The sequence below is a fragment of the Artemia sp. Qi Xiang Cuo genome, unplaced genomic scaffold (assembly GCF_049724085.1).
Source record: "Artemia sp. Qi Xiang Cuo unplaced genomic scaffold, ASM4972408v1 HiC_scaffold_3021, whole genome shotgun sequence".
NCBI classification, from domain to species: Eukaryota; Metazoa; Arthropoda; class Branchiopoda; order Anostraca; family Artemiidae; genus Artemia; species Artemia sp. Qi Xiang Cuo.
The window spans coordinates 222,262-241,076 of NW_028300416.1; the positions used below are offsets into that span (position 1 = coordinate 222,262).

Below are 18,815 nucleotides of genomic sequence, written 5' to 3' on the forward strand. Positions count from 1 at the left end.
ACTTGCCTTAACCGTAGAAAAGGGTGTCGTTCCCCCACAGGAAACTCTTCTTACGGTGGCTATCTCTTACTAACTCATAAAACTTTTCCAAATAGTGACCCGTCATGTTCCCCCCTCCCAAAAAAAGGAACTAAAACAAACTATTAAATTTAATAACAACAAAACCTAAAGAAAGATTTCTATCATTATAACTTCCTTTAACACAAGAAACCACCATAATATATACGCAAAAAAAAAAACATCGAAAAAAGTTATAATGATAACACTTTTTAAATTTACCTTTTCTTCTTTTCACTTTAAAAACAAATTCGGCTGCTATTTAACGACAATGCACCTTAAGACCAAGGCGAAGTACTAAATTTATGTTTGGGGGCGTTTCGCCATGGGGGGCGTTTGCTAAGAGGAAATTATGTTATGGGGACATCTCCACGGAAAGTTTCGCAGACAAGACGAGTTTGTAACTATGTTTCACTAGAGTTGTAGCCAAAAACTTACCTCCCGACTTGAATGAGCTACTCCAGCGTCTTCAGAACCACCCCTGCCCTGGGAAACAAATTCTGGGTACCTGGCCAAATCTTCCTTGTCCTTCTCAAGCGCTGTATCCACCTCAACCTCAGACTCATTTTGTAATCGAGATTTTTTCACTGTCCTAGATGCACTTGCTTCAAAGGGGTTTCGCGGGGCTCCTGTCATTTGAATTCTGATTGCTTTTCCATTGTGTTTAGAAATTTCATGCCTTCTTTTCCGCTCGTAGTCAAAGTTTGGCCCACAGTCCTTGCACGTAACCTTGTCTCTCACTTTGGGTTTATTCATGTTATCCAATCAGACTTCACTTTAACAACTACCCTACAATAATGTTGACAGGCTAAATCTGAACGACCTATCTGAGACAGACACAAATTATATGCGAGTAAGAACAGGTTTTGAAACAAAGCGAGTTGCTACCAGTCCAGTCCCTTTGGAACAAAAATTATATGCGAGTAAGAACAGGTTTTGAAACAAAGCGAGTTGCTGCCAGTCCAGTCCCTTTGGGAATCATTTCACCAGAGACCTAACGGGGCTATGAAACCTGCTTTAATTTAAACGACCTTGTCTTTGAGTGAAAGTCTTTCCAGGAGGAAGAAAAACGACTCGGACTGTCACTGACTGAGATGAGCGCCCGGGACCTGGATGAGGCCAAAATAAACGACTGATACAACTTAGGAAGAGGCAGGGGGGTGTATCACCCCCCCCCTCAAACCCCCCTCCTTCGAGCCACCCCTGGTGGTAGGCTACTAGTGTTTGAGAAAAAAAATCTGCCATTTTGGATCAAGAATATTCAAAGGTAAATGGTAAGTTTAATGGTGATCCAGACGTCATACTCTTCAACTGGGGTCCAGCTTGTGAAGGACTTAAAGTTAATCTTTATGGAGTGTTGGTTGCTCCTAAACTGGAAACAAAACATCTAGACCTCCCAATCAGTGACTCCCTTAAAACTACTAGAAAGCTCCTCACCTATCATTGCAGTGCTGGAGTATAGTGCCTACAGAAGCATATTATCCAATAATCTTTGTTTTAATCATCAGCTACTGTCTAAACTGCATAACGCATGCGTACTTCTAAATTGTCTATACCTTGTGCCTTTCTGGTGTATTTACTCATCAACAGAAACAAAACAATAGTTTACTGCCGGCATTCGAAGTATCACTTTGGCCTCCACCCTTGGGTAAGTAATTCTTGGACCACTTGGAGGTACAACACCATAGACCCTGATGCTGGCATCATCAGCTGCATCAAAGCATATAACAATGGATCCATAGATGGCCATGGTGTTCAATTTTAAAGCAGTATGTATAATGTAGTTTTTCTGTTATTATTGTGCATTTATTTATGTTATGCATTTCATTCTTGTTTTATTTGTTATTTTTAACCATTCCCTTTTCTCTCTTCTTATACTATACTAAGTTTGTTATCTATGTATGCAGCAGGTCGTAAAACAAATTCAATTGATTGAATTTAAATCAAATAAAGGTTCATTTTTTAATTGAGTTTTTACATTCCTAAGAAATACATTAATGTATCCTTTTTAGCTAGCTCAGCCAATCAGGTTGCTTCTTGGATATACTGGTACTGATTTTGAAGATAAATATTATGTGTGTGGCGAGGGACCTACACATGACAAGTCCTGCTGGTTTGATATTAAGCACAGTCTTGGCTTGGACTTTCCAAATGTAAGTTGTTTGTTTTTATCTTCTTTTACTTCTTTGAGTTGTTTAATTTTTATGCACGATTTTCCCTTTGGTTTTGCCTTTTTAGTTGGAAAAATGCAAGATTAATAATGCTAGCTCTTCTGGATTGGAAAGGAATTATAATTATTGAATCTACACGCAGAGATATAGGCTATTGACTTAAGAATTAAAAATCTGGATTGGTATATGAAACAATGTACTGATGTCCTTCAGGGATATATGTAGCAGAGAGGGCCTTTAGGTGTATATCACCCCAGAAGTGTTGTGATTTTTTGCAATTTGTGCTGTTGTTTACATAAAGTTCACCAGTCTATGATATCCCCCCATGACTTACTTGACTTAAGGCTCCTGCCGAGGGTTCGGCGTAGAGAACGATGATACTAGCCGCCTCCAAGTTGACCTATCTCTTGCCAGGATCGCAGCTTCTTCCACCGGGATGTGGGCTTGGGTGAGGAATTCATCGCCTTTGTCTTTCCACCTAGTGGGTGGGCGTTCTCTGGGTCATTACCATCCGTTTCGGGGGGAGTCGAAGTTGAATGTGACCCATGGTGGGGCGTTATGTGGTATGCAAAGGAGGTGGCCGTACCACCGAACAGTAAACTGGGCGATCCGCATCGAGAAAGGAGTGAGCGATACGTGACAGGAGAGTCTGGTTGCTACCGAAGTCAGTCCAGTGAAGATATCCCCCCATGGTTAAAATAAATATGTTTGTGCTTATCTGTGCTTCAATATAGACTAGGAATAGTTCCCCTATGAATTCTATTTCCTTGAACAGAAGAATTAAGTCCTAGATCTAGGGGTAGGGATTACTTCTTTGATTTAGTTCAACTTTGTGCTGCTTTTACTTCTATTTTTAAATTTTTTGACTAGTGGACGTCAGATTTGAAAAAAAAACTTGACTGACAAATCTGCAGAAAATAAGATAGAAATATGTTGCGCGAAACAGCTTGAGAGGGTAGAAATTTGAAGGTGTAGTGGTCTTTGGAAATCAACCTATTGCTAATGTTCAAATTTTTTAAGACAAAATGTGCTGTCAGATTTAACCAAAACGTTTCGCTTATTTGTTTTAACGGTTCCACTTGGCAACAATGACGAAAATATGATACTATCCGAAAAATCATGATTTTGAACAACATAAAAAAAATTCGTTCGAAATTGTGGCTTTCGTGTATGAACAGACCTAATAGAGTCAGAACAGCTCATTAGTACTAAGTTAGTCTTAAAAAAAGGAAAAAAAAACACATGTAAGGATACCGAGGATGTTTTAAAAGTTAAAAAAAAAATCATTATTAAAGAAAATAGGTTGTTTTTAAGATATTTAAATAAACCTAATTTTCATATAAAGTTGCACTTATTTAATCTATTTATTTAATTAATTACTTTATATTGAGGAATTTTATAAAAAAATTAAAATATCCTTAGAGTTTAAAAGAAGATGAGTCACACTGACATTCAAAGCACTTCTTTATGTTTTGATACCCACACCCTAAGAATTAGAATTGTGTGTACCTATGGCTTATTTTTGTCAAATTCAGGTGATTTTTAATGAGTCTTGATGATTTCTTCAGAAAACTATGTGACCTATGAAAACTATGTTTTCATAAAAACGTGTAACTATGTGACCTGTGTTCATTGGTTGTCTTAACACAGTTCCTGTGTGTGTGCTACAGGCTCATCATGAAAATAATAAATATATGAACTAATTTACGATATTGATTATTGAAATTTTTTTTTGAACCGACAAAGACAAGTGACAGAATAAATGGGAAATATATAATTTGGGCTATATATTTGCACATAAGGGGTCGGGGTAAAGTATTTGGACAGTTTGAAGTCAGAAAACAATTCTCACTTCATAATATGCAGAATAATTGTACCTAACACATTTTGCATGCAGAGTTACTGAGGAAGCGAAAACTGCACGCGTAACTATGTGACGAACGAACAGAACAGAGGGCTGTCCCCTCCTCAACGCCGCGCTCTTTACGCTAAAGTTTTTCATCTTAAATAAAAATAGAGTTGTAAGACAGAGTCAAACTTTAGCGCAAAGAGCGAGACGTTAAGGAGGGGATGGCCCCTTTCATATACGGAATAATTTCTGTTCGTTTTCAGTTTTAATGTCGCTCCTTACTTTCAGTTAAAAAACTTTCTTTTTTTTAAATTTAATTTCTGAATGTTATTGAATTAATGCAGCTTTGTTTTTGGCTCACCGTACATGAATAGTTGAAATGAAATTTGCATATTAATTTAATTTTTTTTTCGATTTCTGTACGATACGACAGATATGACAGATACGATACAATTGAATTTTGTTCGAATCACAAACCCCTGAATCACAAAGGCTGTGTAATTAGAATAGATAGCTCTTTTGAAAGCACTAAAAGAACTTTAGCGTAAAGAGCGAAGTATTGACTAATAGGTGAACTCCCTCATATACATAATAACTTCTGTTCGCTTTAACTTTTAATGTTGCTCCTTACTTTCAGCTGAAAAAACTTGTTTTTTCTTTTTAATTTTTGATCGTTTTTTAAATAGTGCTGGGAAATCCGGTACACCCTTCATAGAAATACCTCTTCCCCCAGGAAAACATCCACCATGTAAAGATCCTCCCACGTCCCTCCTCCTCCTCCGACCTCCCCCTCCCACTAGAAAAAAATCCCCTCTGAAAACTTCTATCTACTTCCCAATAGCCAATACTATAAGATAAGGTAAGATTTATAGCAAAAAGCCTGTGGGCCATAGCAACACATAATACAGTCTACAAACAAAGCTCAGGAACAATATACAACCTTAGATAATAAAAATCAAAAAAAAAAAGAGTGTGGGAGGGGCCCTAGTTGAAAATTGCATTTTTTCTACTGAAAAGTGCATAAATCTTAATAATTTCAGTAATTTGTTGGAATTCAATAAGCAAGTCACAATTCCAACATAAAAATTTGATTTTTTTTTGTGACTTGTTGAAATTCAATAAGTAAGTCACAATTCAAACAGAAAAGCTTGATTTTTTTTTTTACTTGTCCGAATTCAACCAAATCACTTTGTTGGAAATCATTTTTTTTAAGTGCAGGAAGTTCTAATTTCCTTTGAAATCTTTCTTTTGACCCCTTCCCACCACGATTACTAATTCACAAAAATGTTGGGGAGGTGATGCGAAATGTAATTCTAGAAATCTAGGCGGGTGTGGTTTGTTATCATTTCAAGGAAAATAAAACAAAGGGTATTTTTCAATGAAAATAGCAAAAAAATGTATTCAAAATCTAGAGGGGTATTTAGGCTCCCCCATTGATATTTTTCGTCCCTTCATCCCTGTATCGACTTTCTAGGGAGGAGACATCGAGAATTGAATTTAAATGAAAAAGGCCTCCGTATGCAGTTGTGCAGTTTTTGGTGGTAATGGATGCTTAATTAAAAAAAAATGGTGTCTGAAAAATCAGCAAATCGTCTGCCGGGTATCAAAAGGTCGTATCTCCATAATTGTAAATTTTCAGAAGAGCAAACAAAAAACCTCACTGGTTTTTGTTAAATATTAAAGAATCAATATAATTCAAAATTTCATAAGAAACATCTTCGACTAGTTTAAAAATACGACTCAAGACTATTTTACGAGCGTAGATTTATATAGTAAGTTACCGATAGTAACAGTAATATTATATACTATTACTATATTATAGTAAATAATAGAATATACTAGTATTATATTACTATATTATAGTAATAATATAATATATAGTAATGTTACCGATTTTGTTTCCCCTCTGATAACCATTAAATAAAAAAAAACAAGTCTTTTTAACTGAAAGTAAGGAACGACGTTAAAATTTAAAACGAACAGAAATTGTTCCGTATATGAAAGGGGCCGTCCTCTCCTCAACGCCTCGCTCTTTACACTAAAGTTTTTTATTGTTTAAAAAAAATAAGAGTTGTGAGAAAGGGAAACTTTAGCGTAAAGAGCTAGGCGTTGAGGAGGGGACATTCTACTTTTATTTGGTTAAATTGCTTTCTCGAGACTTGTTTAATTTTATTTATGAACGTTTTTATCAGTAATAAATATACGTAACTTACGAATTAACTTGCGTAACGAACTTCTATTTTCATATATTTTCAATACAAATATTAGGGGGCTCGCCTTCTAGTCAATACCTCGCTCTTTAAGCTAAAGTTCGAATTTTGTTCCAATTCTTTGAAAATGACCCCTTAATCACAAAGGCCGTTATTTAGAGTAAATAGCTCTTATGAAAGTACTAACAAATCTTTGGCTTAAAGAGCAAGGTATTGACTAGGCGGTGAACCCAACCATACACGTAATATTTTCTGTTCCTTTTAAGTTTTGATGTTACTCCTTATTTTCAGTTGGAAAACTTGTTTTTTTTATATTTAATTTTTGATCTTTTTTTTAAATAATGCTGGCAAGTCCGGCGCCCCCTTCATGGCAATTTCCCTTCCCCCATGAAAACTTCCTTCGTGGACAGATCCCCCAACATAACCCCCGACCCCCCCCCCCCACTACCAGAAAAAACCCTCCTGAAAAGTTCTCTATACTTCCCAATAACCAATACTATATGTGAACATTGGGTAAAATTCATAACTTTTAGCCCTACCCCCGGGGACTTCGGGGGATTAAGTCATCCTGAAAGACATAGTTCTTATATTTTTTGACCATGTTGAACAAAATGGCTATCTCAAAATTTTGATCGGGTGACTTTGGGAAAAAAATGAGCGTGGGAGGGGGCCTAGTTGCCCTCCATTTTTGGTCACTTAATAAGGGCGCTAGAACTTTTAATTTCCGTTCCAATGAGCCCTCCCACGATATTCTAGGACCACTGGGTCGATACGATCACCCCTGGGGAAAAAAAAAATAAACAGGCATCCGTGATCTTTCTTCTGGCAAAAAATGCAAAATTCCACATTTTTGTAGATAGGAGCTAGAACCCTCTACAGTAGGATTCCCTGATACGCTGAATATTGAAGTAAGTGCTACTCAAGCGGTAGTGAATAAAAGTAACTATTTTGCAAACACGCTGCTTATTGGATTTCGATATCAGCGGGCCACATAAAGCCCAAATCAAAATCATAGGCAGCGCAATAGCGCTGTCTAAGTAAAGATACAGGATAAGTGAAAGTGTTACCACAGATTGTGTAGCATAATATTGTGACATATTCCTCACATTTAAATAGTGACCGTATTTCAAATTTGAAAGTGTTCGAAAAATAAAGTTAGAATTATTAACTTATCAGTTGGGGCGTTGTTGACAAAGAGACAAAGAATATCCAGAAAATCTGAAAAATACTTGGCATCATTGCGGCAGAAACCTTAAATTAATTAAAAATTGCCTGAGATGCCAATTAGAAGGCACCCCAGGCAATTTTGAAAATTAAACAAAGGGTATTTTTCAATGAAAATAGCAAAAAAATGTATTCAAAATCTAGAGGAGTATTTAGGCTCCCCCATTGATATTTTTCGTCCCTTCATCCCTGTCTCGACTTTCTAGGGAGGAGACATCGAGAATTGAATTTAAATGAAAAAGGCCTCCGTGTGCAGTTGTGTAGTTTTTGGTGGTAATGGATGCTTAATTAAAAAAAAAATGGTGTCTGAAAAATCAGCAAATCGTTTGTCGGGTATCAAAAGGTCGTATCTCCATAATTGTAAATTTTCAGAAGAGCGAACAAAAAACCTCACTGGTTTTTGTTAAATATTAAAAAATCAATATAATTCAAAATTTCATAAGAAACATCTTCGACTAGTTAAAAATACGACTCAAGACTATTTTACGAGCGTAGATTTATATAGTAAGTTACCGTCAGTAACAGTAATGTTATATTACTATATTATAGTAAATAATAGAATATACTAGTATTATATTACTATATTATAGTAATAATATAATATATAGTAATGCTTCCGATTTTGTTTCCCCTCTGATAACCATTAAATAAAAAAAAACGAGTTTTTTAACTGAAAGTAAGGAACGACGTTAAAACTTAAAACGAACAGAAATTATTCCGTATATGAAAGGGGCTGCCCCCTCTTCAACGCCTCGCTCTTTACACTAAAGTTTTTTATTGTTTAAAAAAATAAGAGTTGTGAGAAAGGGAAACTTTAGTGTAAAGAGCTAGGCGTTGAGGAGGGGACATTCTACTTTTATTTGGTTAAATGGCTTTCTCGAGACTTGTTTAATTTTATTTACGAACGTTTTTATCAGTAATAAATATACGTAACTTACGAATTAACTTACGTAACGAACTTCTATTTTCATATATTTTCAATACAAATATTAGGGGGCTCGCCTTCTAGTCAATACCTCGCTCTTTAAGCTAAAGTTCGAATTTTGTTCCAATTCTTTGAAAATGACCCCTTAATCACAAAGGCCGTTATTTAGAGTAAATAGCTCTTATGAAAGTACTAACAAATCTTTGGCTTAAAGAGCAAGGTATTGACTAGGCGGTGAACCCAATCATACACGTAATATTTTCTGTTCCTTTTAAGTTTTGATGTTACTCCTTATTTTCAGTTGGAAAACTTGTTTTTTTTATATTTAATTTTTGATCTTTTTTTTAAATAATGCTGGCAAGTCCGGCGCCCCCTTCATGGCAATTTCCCTTCCCCCATGAAAAATTCCTTCATGTACAGATCCTCCAACATAACCCCCGACCCCCCCCCCCCCACTACCAGAAAAAACCCTCCTGAAAACTTCTCTATACTTTCCAATAACCAATACTATATGTTAACATTGGGTAAAATTCATAACTTTTAGCCCTACCCCCGGGGACTTCGGGGGATTAAGTCATCCTGAAAGACATAGTTGTCATATTTTTGACCATGCTGAACAAAATGGCTATCTCAAAATTTTGATCGGGTGACTTTGGGAAAAAAATGAGAGTGGGAGGGGGCCTAGTTGCCCTTCATTTTTTGGTCACTTAAAAAAGGCGCTAGAACTTTTAATTTCTGTTCCAATGAGCCCTCCTGCGAAATTCTAGGACCACTGGGTCGATACGATTACCCCTGGGAAAAAAAACAAAAAAAAACAAATAAACACGCATCCGTGATCTTTCTTCTGGCAAAAAATGCAAAATTTCACATTTTTGTAGATAGGAGCTAGAAAACTCTATAGTAGGGTTCCCTGATACGCTGAATATGATGGTGTGATTTTCATTAAGGTTCTATAACTTTTAGGGGGTCTTTCCCCCTTTTTTTGAAAATCAGCCAAATTTTCTCAGGCGCGTAACTTTTGATGGCTAGGACTAAACTTGATGAAAGTTATATATTTGAATTCAGCATTGGAATCTGATTCTTTTGATGTATCTATTGGTATCAAAAACCCGTTTTCTAGAGTTTCGGTTACCATTGAGCCTGGTCGCTCCTTACTTACAGTTCGTTACCACGAACTGTATGATAAAACAAAAACCAATTGATATGTAAAATCAACGCATATCAATCTGTTTTTGTTTTACAGTTATCAAAGAGGAAATAGAAAAGTTGTGAGGTTTTTGTTTGCTCTTCTTAAAAATTACAAATATAGAGATACAACCTTTTGATACCCAACTGATGAAATACTAAAAGATCCGTATTTGGTTGCATGATGTCTCTGTGTTGCCGTGTTGTGTTTTTGTTGCTGTGTATGACTCTTTTTTTCCATTTTGGTTCCTGAAGGTTTCTAATATTACCGATTTTGTTTCCCCTCTGATAACCATAAAACAAAAACCAATTGATACCTAAAATCAATGCATATCAATCTGTTTTTGTTTTACAGTTATCAAAGAGAAAATAGAAAAGTTGTGAGGTTTTTGTTTGCTCTTCTGAAAAATTACAAATATAGAGATGCGACCTTTTTATACCCAACAGACTAAATGCTAAGCAAAGACATAGACCAAACGGCGTAAGAAGATGAATTTTTCTTTGGAAATCAGCAGGTTATTAACGTTAAAGTCTTTACAGATGAAAAGTGTTGTCAGATTTAACTAGTTAGTTTTGAGTATTTGTTTTCACATTCAAACGTTGCAACCTTGCAACACTGACGAAAATATGGTTATTACCTTAAAACTTCATAATTTTGAAATTTTTTTTTTAGAAAATTACGATTTTCAAATATAAATTTAAGATGAAGCACTCTTTTCTTCAAATTGGTGTAAGGGTTTATCAAAACAATAGAAGTTTCATTTCATATGTCTAATTCAGGGTAAATATTTGACAATTAGGGGATTGGGGGGATGGAATTCTTATTCTAAAGGTACGTCTATTCCTTAGCTATCTCAATCATGGCCATATCCAGGAGGTAATGGGTTTGACCCCCCCCCCCTTGAGATTTTTTTCCGACTCATAAAAACATAACAAAAATGTATATAAACAAATTTTTGATGGGTTTTTTTAAGTTTTTGTACCCCCCCCCCTCAACAACAATAGCAATCCTGGATATGCCCATGATCTCAATTGTCAGTTAATTTGGAAATTTATCTTTTTTTTTAGCTTCCTTACTATATAGATGGTGATGTAAAGATAACACAGAACAATGTGATTTTGCGGTTTATCGCAAGGACGTACGACCCCTCTTTACTTGGGTCTAACAGTGAAGAAATGACGCGTATTGACATGCTTGAAAATCAAGCTGGAGATTTCCGTAATGGATTTGTTCGACTTTGCTATGGAAAATTTGTAAGTTAGAATATTATTTACATTATTTGTTCCATTTTAAGTTTTTTTAAATATTTATTTTTGGCACTTTGGCAGCTATTAGTTAACTTAACAGAAACTGTTAGGGTAAATAATCGCATATGAACATGATATCAAACAGTTCGTGGTAACGAACTGTAAGTAAGGAGCGAACCGGCTCAATGGTAACCGAAACTCTAAAAAACGGGATTTTGATACCAATAGATACATCAAAAGAATCAAATTTTAATTGTGATTTCAAATATATAAATTTCATCAAGTTTAATCTTACCCATCAAAAGTTACGTGCCTGAGAAAATTTGACTTATTTTCGAAATAAAGGAAGGAAAAAACCCTTAAAAGTTAAAGAACCTGAATGAAAGTCACACCATCATATTCAGCGTATCAGAGAACCCTACCGTAAAGGTTTCAATCTCCTATCTACAAAAATGTGGAATTTTTCATTTTTTGCCAGAAGAAAGTCAACGGGTGCGTGTTTATTTTTTTTATTTTTTATTTTTTTTCCCCAGGGGTGATCGTATCGACCCAGTGGTCCTAGAATATCGTGGGAGGGCTCATTGGAACGGAAATTAAAAGTTCTAGTGCCCTTTTTAAGTGACCAAAAAAAATGGAGGGCAACTAGGCCCCATCTCACGCTCATTTTTTTCCCAAAGTCACCCGATCAAAATTTTGAGATAGCCATTTTGTTCAGCATGGTCGAAAATACGATAAAAATGTCTTTTAGGATGACTTGATCCCCCAAAGTCCCCAGGGGGAGGGCTGAAAGTTATGAACTTTACTCAATGTTAACATATAGTATTGGTTATTGGGAAGTATACAGACTTTTTCAGAGGAGATTTTTTCTGGTAGGTGGGGGAAGGAGAGGGTCGGGGGCTATATGGAAGGATCTTTCCATGAAGGAAGTTTTCATGGGGGAAGGGACATTGCTATGAAGGGGGCGCCGGATTTCCCAGCATTATTAAAGAAAAAGATCAGGAATTAAATAAAAAAAAACAAGTTTTTCAACTGATCAACTGATCAAGGAGGCACACTTGTGCCTCTATAAAGAGGCGACCCACCACAATGTTAAGCGATTTCAGGTCCTAGAGGTCGCAGAGAGACGGTGGTAATTGCATTTTGTAGCCCAAGCTCAAACTAAGAAACTTGCAAAATTTCATCCTCCTCCGACTTTATCTTCATGGGGTAAACTGGGCCGGAAGTTTCGACCCTCCCACCACAGCCCCCCTTTAACGGTGTCCGATTGGGCTGAAATTTAGAGGCTAAGCTTTCCTAGGGCCCGGGAGCTTATCCTCGAAATTTCAGCTCAATCCGATCACTCCTTCCCTGTTTTCAAAAAACCAAATATAGCCCCTTAAAGTTCATCTCTTTTTTTTTTTTTTAGCCACGCCTAAAGGCCACAGTTGGCACCGGATCCGGTTGAATGAGGACTCATTCGAAGCAGAATTCGACCTGTTAGGGCCTTTTGATATTTTCAGACCGAAAAAATTATCCCCCGAATTTACATTTACGAAAAACCTCGTTTTCCTATATTAGCCCATGTTAATTTTTCCCTCCACAACCCCCCTTTAACGTTGTCTGATCGGGCTGAAATTTAGAGGATAAGCTTTCCTGGGGCCTGGGAGCTTATCGTCGAAATTTCAGCTCAATCTGATCACTCCTTCCCTGTTTTCCAAAAACCACATATCAAGATTTTTGGGAATTTGCTTGCGTCGAAAATACCTTCTATTTGCTAAACAACAATTACTATTGTGTTTGTATAGTCCAGCGGCTGAGACTTCAGACTTTCAGGCGGAAAACTCGGGTTCGATTCACCATCAGAGCAACTTTTTTATATACTTTGAAAAGAAACTCAGTTTCTTTTTTAAATTATTTGAAAAAAATTACGTTTTCTAAAGAGTTAAAGAGGCTGAGTTACAAGGTCGACCCTTAAAACGTACAGGGATTAGGAGGCACAGTTGGGGGGCTGTTAAAGAGGCTGAGTCACAAGTTCGAACCTTAAAACGTACAGGGATTAGGAGGCACCCTGTACGACGTGATTTGAGTATTCAGGAATTAAAAGCCTTAACACAAGAATGTTCAAGAGCGGGGGGTTTGGGGGACGGAAGCCCCCCAACTTTAACTCCTGACACGATCAGCTAACAGTTAGTCAAGCAATAATAAGTAATAAACTGTACAAAAACGTGCAGAAATTATTTGAAAAAAACTACGTTTTCTAAAGAGTTAAAGAGGCTGAGTTACAAGGTCGAACCTTAAAACGTACAGGGATTAGGAGGCACAGTTGGGGGGCTACCACCCCCAAACCCCCCGCTTTCGCAGCCTTTAAATATAAAAAAAATTTCTTTAAACTGAAAGTAAGGAGCGACATTAAAACTTAAAAAGAACAGAAATTATTCCGTATATGAAAGAGGCTGTGCCCTCCTCAACGCCTCGCTCTTTACGCTAAAGTTTTTATTGTTTAAAAAAAGAGTTGTGAGAAAGTCAAACTTTAGCGTAAAGAGCGAGGCGTTGAGGAGGGCACAGCCTCTTTCATATACGGAATAATTTCTGTTCTTTTTAAGTTTTAATGTCGCTCCTTACTTTCAGTTTAAAGAAATTTTTTTTTATATCTAAAGGCTGCGAAAGCGGGGGTTTGGGGGTGGTAGCCCCCAACTGTGCCTCCTAATCCCTGTACGTTTTAAGGTTCGACCTTGTAACTCAGCCTCTTTAACTCTTTAGAAAACGTAGTTTTTTTCAAATGATTGTGATTAAGAGGTCATTTTTAAAGAACTGGAAAAAAAAATTCGAACTATAGTTTAAAGAGCAGGGTATTGACTAGGGGGTGAACCCCCTATATACGTGTTAAAATTTTATGAATATAGAAGTTCGTTACGTAAGTTAATTCTAAGTTACGTATATTTATTACTAATAAAAACGTTCGTAAATAAAATTAAACAAGTTTCGAGAAAGCCATTTAACCAAATATAATATGCAAATTTTGTTTTAATTATTCATGTACGGCGAGACAGAATAAAAACCTGCATTTATTCAAAAACGTTCAAAAATTAAATTAAAAAAAAACAAGTTTTTTAAACTGAAAGCAAGGAGCAACATTAAAACTTAAAACGAACAGGAATTATTCTGTATATGAAAGAGGCTGTCCCCTCCTCAACGCCTCGCTCTTTACGCTAAAGTTTGACTTTCTCACAACTCTATTTTTCTAAACAATAAAAAAACTTTAGCGTAAAGAGCGAGGCGTTGAGGAGGGGACAGCCCCCTTCATATACGGAATAATTTCTGTTCGTTTTAAGTTTTAATGTCGCTCCTTACTTTCAGTTTAAAAAACTTGTTTTTTTTTATTTAATTCTTCTAGATACGACTGTAAACACTTCCAAACTGTGGCTAAGATAGCTTTTACGGCAGCATTAGTAGGAATAACATGATCGCATTTCAAACAGTGGGGTGACTTACAGCGACATTCACACCGAAGATTATTACACTAAACCGTGGCTCTGTTTATTAAAGGTGTTATAGTGGTAAAAGTTAAAGAAAATATCGTAGTTACTCTAAAGCACATGGCTCCTTGGAAAAAGGGGTTTGGGAGGAAGAGTTACCTCACACTATTTTAAAACTATCAAGAAATTGGAAAGTTTGAGGCCATTTCTTGATTTGGACAGAATAAATTGTTATCATAAAACAAATTTTGTAACATCCCAAATGAAGAGTTGCATCTCTTACGAGGCTGTGGGGGCCATTTGGGTAGGATAACAACAATACCCTAGACACCATTCTTTCCCTTTATGCCTCAGCAATTCGTAAAATTTGTCTTACAAAAGTATTTTTTTTCTTGAAAATGTTTAATAATAGGTTATCCTTCTTAGAGGACAATTCTCGGCTCTTCCCCCCCCCCTCAAAATCTCCAAAAAACGGAATTACTACTGTGATGGAGTTTACAATTAGACAAATCTGGTGTTTTTAACTAAGTGACAATTATCTTTGATATGATATTTCAGGAGCTGCTTTTTTGGCAAAATGTAAGAGACCATTGGTTGAGCATTTTGTTAAATAGTATATATTGACAGATATTAAAAAAAACAACTGGTTGTATGTTTTTCTGAAACTCCTTTACTAAAACAAAAATAATACTGTAATAAATAAAAAAAGTGCTTAAGGAACGAAAATGTTATTGTTTGTGCAACATATGTTGTCAGAATATCATACTTACTGTTATTCCAAGCATACAATGGTGTATCCAGGATTTTTGTTCTGGGGGGGGGTCAAAATAATCGCATCAAGCATTTGTTTATCAGCATTTTTGTTATGTTTTGACGACTCAGACAAAAATTTAGGGCGGGGGGGGGGTCTAAACCGGTAGGCCTACCGCCCCCCCCCCTCAGCTGAATACGATCCTGCAAGAATATATTGCTTGATTTTCGAATCCTAGTACTATTGCTTTAATAACGACATTATAAATATTAATGCTTTAATTTTATTAGTTTGTGGGGATTGATGCTGAAAATATTATTGTTTGTGCAACATATGTTGTCAGATTATCCTACTTGCTGTTATTCCAAGCATATAAGGGTGTATCCAGGATTTTTGTTCGGGGGGGATTCAAAATAAACGCATCAAACATTTGTTTATCAGCATTTTTGTTATGTTTTGACGACTCAGACAAAAATTTAGGGTGGGGGGGGGTCAAAACCGGTAGGCCTATCCCTCCCCCTACATGGATACGATCCTGCAAGAATATATTGCTTCATTTTAGAATCCTAGTACTATTGCTTTAATAACGACATTATAAATATTAATGCTTTAATTTTATTAGTTTGTGGGGATTGATGCTGCTATATTTGTTAAAAAATCTGCTTCGTATATTGATTCTAAATACATAAAATTTAGTAAGTTTAAAATTATCCATCAGCAGCGGTTAATATAACTTCAGAAAAGGGGGGGAAATCTACAGAAAGGGGTGAGTCTCCGATAACAACCATGTCACCAAATTCAATGTATTTATGAACCCGATAACGGATAGTTTTTAAGTTCCTAAATACACAAACTCGAAAATCTTCAAATCTTACTGTGAGCGTTGGTCAGGGCTGCCGGTTCTGTTTTCTTTCGATTTTTTGGCATAGGCGATCGCGTCGAACTATAAAAGGTGAAATATAGGGAGAGGATTCATTCGGACAGCACTTCGAAGATCTAGTGTCCTTTGTAGAAAAAGAGATCGTGCTAGAGCAAAGTGTCGGCTTTTGCCATTTTGGGTAATAAAACTACATTTTTGGCCCAATCTGAGCCAAAATGTACGTTCTAAGAAGGTTCTCATGGAGTGAATGTTCGGAGATAGCCAATCAGTGGAAAACTTCTCAGAGTGAAAAAGATCAGAGGGCAACTAGTCCCTCCCATCCTCAACGCTTTTGGGCCTATCGGATGGATAAACCTTTCGATAAAAATTTCAGTTCACTATTTTGTTAAAAATAGTTCAACCGTCAGATATTAAAACTCAAGGGTCGACACAACCCCCTCAGGGCCCAGGGAAAGGTGTTGTAATTTATACACTGGAGATATATATGGTTCTTATATAAGGGATACTCGTATAAACTTCAGAGAGGGCTCATTTGATTGAAAATAGAAAGTTCTAGTTCACTTTTAAAGAGTCAAAATAGACCGAAGCTTAATCTAGTCCCCCACGCCCTTTTTCCCAAACCCATCCTATAAAAATTTTGAGATAGCAATTTTGTTAAAAACAGTTCAAACATCAGATAATAAAATCTCCGAGGTTGACGCAAACGTATTTTTTACTTTGATATTGTTACTTTGATATCAGTTTTGATACTTTGATGAATATTTGATTTTTGTGGACGTTTGATTTTGAAATTAGGAAATTTTAAAAACTTGAAATTTTTTGCAATAAGAAACGAACCAAAAATTAACTAAAAAAAACTTTCCAAAAAAAAAATTTTCAACTATATAAATTTTCAAACCCATTTTTTCACTATGATATTGTTACTTTGATATCAGTTTTGATACTTTGATGAATATTTTATTTTTTTTTAAAGTTTGATTTTTCAATAAGGAATTTATAAAAAATTTAAATTTTTTTAAATTAAAAAAATAAAAAAAATTAATTAAAAAAAAATTTCAAAAAAAAAAAATTTCAAATAAAAGTAAAGACATTTTTAAAATTAAGATCAGCATATACAAATTCCTTTTAAAATTCAATCTCAAAACGACCAGAAATTACTAATAAAGATTAAATGAAACCCAAAACGAACAGAAATTAAATAAGCAATCATTGTAAAAACATACAACAAGTGATAATATAAATGAATAAATAGATCTTAAAGCGAGTAATGCTTAGATTGAATATGAATATCAAGCTTAAAATGAAAAAAAAATATCTTCCTATTGAAGTATAAAGGAAACTTAAAACGAACAGAAATTAAATAAACAATAAATGCAAACAAACATACAATAGATAGTAATGTAAATTAATAAATAAATCTTAAAACGAGTGAAAGTTAAATTGAATATGCAAATCAAGCTTGAAACGAACAAAAATCACCACAAACACGAGTTTAGGTATGACCTTCTCTCACTGTAAAATTCTAAAACCTAATGTGTCATTGGCGCGTTACTGAAAAATATATTCGTATTCAACAGTCTTGGTAATTATAAACAACATCAAATTGAATATTTGGTGAATAATGATATTAATTGTTGAAAGATCTATCAGTTCAAGAATTTATTTCACTGTAATTTTATTTTATTTTCAATACTGTAAGAACTGGAAAAGAAAATATTTGTAATATAATTCGTTTTCAGTTAAGCGCCAATGACGCAGTAGGCTTTTGGTTTTTATTTACAGTTAGGAAAGGAGGCAGTATCCAAAACACTTGTCTGTAGGGAAGCTATATTCGTCTTTAACAACTTTAAAAAGAGCTAATAAATTAAACTGAATAGAGAGAGAAAAATTCCTTTTTATTAAGTATCAATATTCACAAAAAAACATATCAAACAGACCTACCACGTGAAAATCTATACAGATTTGTTTGTGGCAGGACTCACTATTTTACTCACTCATATATATATTGAAAAAACTCACTCACATATATAATGGAAAACAAAATAATAATAATGCAATCCTATAAATAAATAAGAAATAAACCTCACGGGAACCGCAAACCATTCCTTACACAAGACAGTATACGGAATACAGCCCCCCCTCAGCCATCCCTATTCATTAAGAAATTCGTTAACCTATTTTTAAAAGAGGACACACTCTCAGCAATCCTAGTGCTTTCCGGAAGACTTTTCCATACCGAAACACTCACATGCCTAAACACAAAACTAGACCTAGCAGTGTGTCGTCTCTCATGTACTAGGTCCGCAGAATTCCTTGTATCATAATATTATATATTAATATTAATAAATATTAATAATATAACATATATTAATTGCTGAAAGCTCATCAGTTCAAAATTTTACTATAATTTTAATGTTTATTTTCAATATTAAGTACAAAAGAAAACATTTGTTATAAAATTGGTTTTCAGTAAAGCGCCAATGACGCAGTAGGTTTTAGACATTTACAATGAGAGAAGGAGGTTATACCCAAACTCTTGTTTGTGGTGATTTTTGTTCGTTTCAAGCTTGATTTGTATATTCAATTTACCTTACACTCGTTTTAAAAATTACTTATTCATTTACATTAATATCTACTGTATTTTTGTTTGCATTGATTGTTTATTTAATTTCTGTTCGTTTTAAGTTTCATTTATACTTCAATATGAAAATATTTTTTTTTCATTCTAAGATTGATACTTATATTCAGTCTAAGCATTACTCGATTTAAGATATATTTATTCATTTATTTTATTAATTTCTGAATGTTTTTCCTGTGATTGCTAACTTAATTTCTCCTTGTTTTGGGTTTCATTTATTAT

At 35.0% G+C, this 18,815-nt stretch overlaps 1 pseudogene across 1 annotated transcript in view; it reads left to right on the plus strand.

Moving 5' to 3' along the window:
- The first annotated feature begins 974 nt into the window (after positions 1–974).
- LOC148938705 (glutathione S-transferase Mu 5-like) overlaps positions 975–18,815 on the plus strand; it is a 39,389-nt pseudogene continuing 21,548 nt past the window's right edge. Inside the window, exons 1-3 of the transcript XR_016143645.1 lie at positions 975–980; positions 2,070–2,210; positions 10,690–10,875. The product of XR_016143645.1 is annotated as a glutathione S-transferase Mu 5-like (transcript). The remainder of the gene's footprint in view (positions 981–2,069; positions 2,211–10,689; positions 10,876–18,815) is intronic.